Genomic DNA, 5,608 nt, shown 5'->3' with positions numbered 1-5,608 from the left:
AGTTTATTTTGTTTATATGTATGTGTGTGTGTGTGTGTGTGTGTGTGCATAGAAGTGTAGTCAGTTTACAGTGTGTCAGTTTCTGGTGTATAGCATAATGTTTCAGTCAGTCATACATATACATACATATGTTAATTTTCATATTCTTTTTCATGATAGGTTACTACAAGATACTGAATGTAGTTCCCTGTGCTAGACAGAAGAAACCTGTTGTATACCTATTTTATATATAGTAGTTAGTATCTGCAAATCTCAAATTCCCAATTTATCCCTTCCTACCCTTCAAGAAGAGTTTAAAATAGTTTTTTTTTTTTTAACTATAGCTTCTCTGAGCAGAAATGTTGGAAGCTTTGTCACACTTAGGTTTCATAAGAGTCCCATATGGTGACAAAAGATGGTTCCATTTTACAGATCTGAACCTCAGAGAATTGCATAGCTAATTGGTGCCAGAACTTGAACAGTCTTGTGGACTCAAGCTCATGTGATTTCTGCTACATTACCGCTGCTGGTACCACTGCTGGGAAGGGAAGAAAGGCATGTCTTGCGTGTCTACGATGTGTCAGATACTGTTACATCATTATTTAATTCTTATTCCTAAAAGAAAGGCAAATTAGTCTCATCAATATTTGAAGTGTTAAAGATCCAGCCCACCTCCTGTTTTTGTAAATAAAGTTTTATTAGAACCACAACATACCGCTTCATTTACATGTAGCCTCTGACTGATTTCAAGGTAAAACAGGTGAGTTGTGTAATTGTGGCCAGAAACAGATGGCCCACGAAACCTGAAGTATTTATTATCTAGACCTGCACAGATAAAGTTGTTTGATCATTGAGTGAAATAAATTCTTTGGGAACAAAAGAGATCATTGATTACAGGAGAAAAGACATTAGATTGGTAGCCTTAAAGGAAACAGAAAACTTCAAAAGAGATAAGCCAACTGATTAATAAAAAATGCAGTGAAATAATTAGGTAGTTATTAAATTAACACTACTGATTTCTTCTTGTAGCTCAAAATTGACTCAAAGCAATTCAAGAAAAAAAGTTCTAAGAATAGCTTGAGCAATGGCTGCATTACTGGAATAACTGAATAAGTTATTTATTATGTTTCATATTTATTATGAGTTTATAGAAAATTTTTATTTGGCTATTATAATTGAATGGAGATGTTTACTTTGAAGAAAAACTTACATTTATGTGTGCAATTTCTGGTGAGTTATTTTTTTTTTAATGCATATCATTTTCAAGCTTCTTTTGTAAAAATTATTCCTGGTAGGATGGGGTAAGCGAAAACGTGACACAAGGAGATAAATATACATGTAAGGTGTTGAAATTCTTTTAATCTCTAAAAACTTCCTCGTTACGTCCTCATGCGTCTTCTGTTGCACGTGAGGACACAGGAAGCGGACTGTGAGGCCTCTGCAGGCCCAGCAGTTCAGTGTGTGCCTCCTGTCAGTCCTCTCCGATTGCCACCATCCTCCAAATCCGCCTTCTCTTTTCTGAATTATTTTCTTGTTGTTTTCTGAGACCCAGAGCTCCCCATGATAAAACTTTACCGAGATCTGCTTCTCATGCTTTCAAGTTGGAAGGTCCATTTTCTTCAAACTCGCTCCATCTAAATTTACAAGGATTGATTCATCTTCACAGGGGGCTGTGACTCGCTAGCCATCGTAAGGTCTCCTACGTAATTGCTACATTTTCAGCGTCCCAAGTGTGCTCACTCAGTAGCGGCCAGCAGATTCGTTGTGCTCGCTGTGTGCTAGTCGCTGCTCTGAGCGCCCCACGCATATTCTGTGTCTCTCATAGTCACCTATGCACAGTTAGTTACTGTCGTTATTTCTGCTTTGCTGGTGAGGTGCCTGAACACAGAGAGGTTGCCAGTCAGCACTCAGAGCCTCGGTGGAACTGGAACGCAGGGACGCTTGGTCCAGGGCCTGTGCCCTTAGTCACCGAACAATCCCACTTCTCTTCCTGCACCTGCCCTCACTTACCTAATACGAACAACTGCCCCATGAGGAAGGTAGGTGGGGCAAGTAGGTTTATTCTGGCCTGACCGACAGAGAGGGGAGGCGACTTTTCCTGTGCAGTAGCTGGAATGTGGGAGATCTAGAAAGAGAGCCAAAACCTTCTGTTTCTAAAAACATGCTCTTTTCCACAAAACCGTTAGGTCCTTCTAGGAAATGATGGAACTAACACATTCTTTTCGAGAAGGTAATGCTTTGTAAAGTGTTAATATATTTTGGGATAATTGTATTCTATTAGGTGATAACTGGAAAAAAGGCCCATTCATAGGAGTAAATCTCTAATAGAGTCACATAGGGAATTGTGTTAGATTAGTGGAGACAAAAGTTTTCACAAAAGATATCAGGGATCCAAACAAGGTAGAAGGTACGTGTTACCTGGACTTCCCCATGCAAGTTAGAAAATACAGCTACAGATAATTCTACTAGTGTTACCTCGGGCACCTTCAGAATTTGTGGAACAATCTATTTAGCATCCTGAAAGGGTAATGACATTCATCAGTTCAACTCCTTCCCCAGACTGCACCGGCAGTAATTAACTGAAGGAGTACACAAAGTTACTGAAGAACTGAATTGCTTGAAAGATGCCAGCAGTGAACACGAGCTGACATCCACAGAAGCTGTCTGCCACTAATCAAAAGACTTTATCAGTGGCTTTCTAGCACAAGTTAGCAACATGGGCATTGTATTGGGACCTAAATGACATGGTAATTATGTCTAGCAATGAAAAGTAAAGGCAGTGGGTGAGATTGAGGAAAAGATCATTTCTTTTCTGCCTCCAACTAACTTTTTAAAGGGATGTAATTCATGTCAAAACACCAATGGATTCAGAACAAATGAGAATATGGTTAAAGCAACTTTCCTTTTCAGTCAAAACGAACTAAGAAGAGAACAACAATTATGAATGGGAGAATCTGTTTGGCTGTGTATAGATTTTTGATCGCAATGTTTGAAACAAGTGGTTAAACCCAGAGTTTAGCAAATTCTGGAAAAAGTGTGAAGTCCTGAATAATCATTCACTGATGTTGACGAAGGTGCCCAAGATAAAAGACTAGAAGGTTGACGAATGTAGATGGTGCCGTAAAGCCTTTCAGGACAACAGATGGGACACAGAACTCTGTACTGTGATACCAATGCAAGTTGGCCTTTTTTTCCCTTGAGGAAAGAAAAGCCAAATTTATGCCTAGTTTTCAAGCAAGAAATATATTTCTGGTTTTGGAAAGACAGTGGCAGACTCAGCCATGTATGAGAAAAAGTCAGTGGAGAAATCACCTGCAGGAGCCATTTCAAAGAATATCAATTACTTTGCGGCTTCCATTATCATTGCAGACCCAGCAAGAGATCTTTACCAAGTGATTGACCTCCATGGCCCAGAGCACCAGTGTCCTAACTATTTAGAAGAAAAATAATTCTTCCCTCCAACCACTCTCAATTATCAGTGCCTAAATGAAGTGTTTTCTTCCAGCTATTCTGTTTCCCAAAATAAGAATTACATCCTCACTCAACATACATAGCCACATTAAAAATGTTCCATAAAACAAAGCTCATACTTTCTCCAGGCAATGCAGTTGATATTTTTCACCTCTATTCTATTTTATTCTAATACGCTTTCTTTCATTTGGGGAAAAAAAAAAAACTAGTCCTCACCTACAAAATTGATTTAACCACTCAATGATGATTCTCAATCAGAGTGAAAAACAGCAAATTGTGGCATACCTTCTTAAGTCTGTGAATGCATTTTCAGCTAGAGAAATTGGGTGATACAAATACTAATGTAAGAAATCAATTTAAAAAAAATTATCAAGCTTGGTTGAGATACCTTGGCTTACCAAGCCCCATTTTCATCAAGTCCATTTGAAGAGATTTTTTTTGTGCTGCTCACTTAAAGCATCACAAATATTAGAGAAACTTCCTGAATATTTAGGTCATGAGAAACTGTTTTTCAAAAATATCAGTTAGTCTTGCCATAAGGGAAGTACTGGATTCAATGCATAAGAAACACAGAAAGACATAAAGAAAGAGAGACGGAAAGGGAAGGAAGACCAATTGCTAGTATTCGCTATCAATGTACAAAAGATTTTTTTTTAAAATTCTGTGAAATCTGCCTCCTTTAAGAGATTGGTTACAAAAGAAATGTTACAAACTGATCTAGAGCTTAGCTAAATTAATTTCAAAATTTGCGGTTCATACTAGATCATTCTAGAGTGAAAGTTCTCTATGGATTGTGATTTGTCATGATTAGCTTAGTAAGAGATTTTTTTTTTTTTTTACTAAGCTAGTTGAAAGACTGCCCTACATAGATGATGACTTCTCAGGGTCAGGGATTATATTTTATTCATCTTTGTACGACCATCGCTTAGCACTGGGCCTCTCACACCGTAACTACTCAGTGAGACTCCGCTAAGTGAATAGATCAGCTTAGCATCACTTAATATTCTAAAAAATAATTGGACCACAAACTCATGAGTTGGTTCTCAGGAGGACGGTAAACCATAGCCATCCCAACACAACCAATTCAGTTATTTGGTTGAGTTAGTTACAAAGTTAAAAAAGCGGAACAAAACTGAGCATCTTGTTTTTTGAGGTCATGCTCAGTCATATGTATAGGATATCTCTGGAAAACTTTGAAAAAAAATTTTTAAAAATCACTAAATGAAAAAGAGGCTAAATCAGAGTTCTACCGCTCTATACCATTATCATTAGAAAGGATTTCATGGATAAATATTCTCTGGTAGATTCAGTGGTCCTCATGTACGACCATCCATACCATGCAACCACCTACGTAGCTATCACAAATGATACAGATGCATCCAGTATAGCTGTTTGGGGAAAGATGAATGCTTTTCAAGAGTATTTACTATTCTCTGAATGTACTGTCCTTGTGTTTCTATCTCAATATCTTTGAATATGCTGTCTTGTTTATCAGTCATAAACTTCCTGTCAACTCCTGAACTTGACTTGTAGACATTCAATCTCTTCTGCAATGTCTAGCTCATTTGTCACATCTTCAAAGAAGACTGGGGTGAGTTTCTCACATGGATGGCATCTCCTTCTCCGTTTTGCACTGACAGCATTACAACTTTTCTCTTAAGTATTATTGTGGCATTATTTGTACAATATGTATTTTCCATTTTAGACTCTAAGGCTTTATGACTTAAGAGAGCTTATACCCTCAAAGTTGTACCCCAATAGGATCCAACAGTGTTTTGAACACAATAGGTGTCCAACCATTAAACACTCAATTATTCATTCAACAAAGTTTTATTGAATGTTTAACCCTGTCAGCAGTGTTTAAAACACTGAGAATGTCACTGTAAATAAGACAGATGAGGTCGCTGTGCCTTAACTGCTTATATTTACACATGAATGTTTAAATTAAAAAATAAGAACAAATGGCTCGTTCCTCAGCTGCCGCCAAGGTGCTCGGTTCTCCGAGGGAGCTAGGGCCGCGATGGGGTGAGGCCCTCACTTCCTCCGGCGACGAGCACCGCGCCCGGCAGCGCCCGCCTGGAGCTCTCCCGCGCCGCGGCCTCGGTCTCCGGGCTCGCCTGCATCTACTCGGCCCTCATCCTGCACGATGAGGAGGTGA

Source organism: Camelus ferus, chromosome 35 (genome assembly GCF_009834535.1).
Source record: "Camelus ferus isolate YT-003-E chromosome 35, BCGSAC_Cfer_1.0, whole genome shotgun sequence".
NCBI classification, from domain to species: domain Eukaryota; kingdom Metazoa; phylum Chordata; class Mammalia; order Artiodactyla; family Camelidae; genus Camelus; species Camelus ferus.
Note: the sequence above shows the minus strand (reverse complement) of the source record.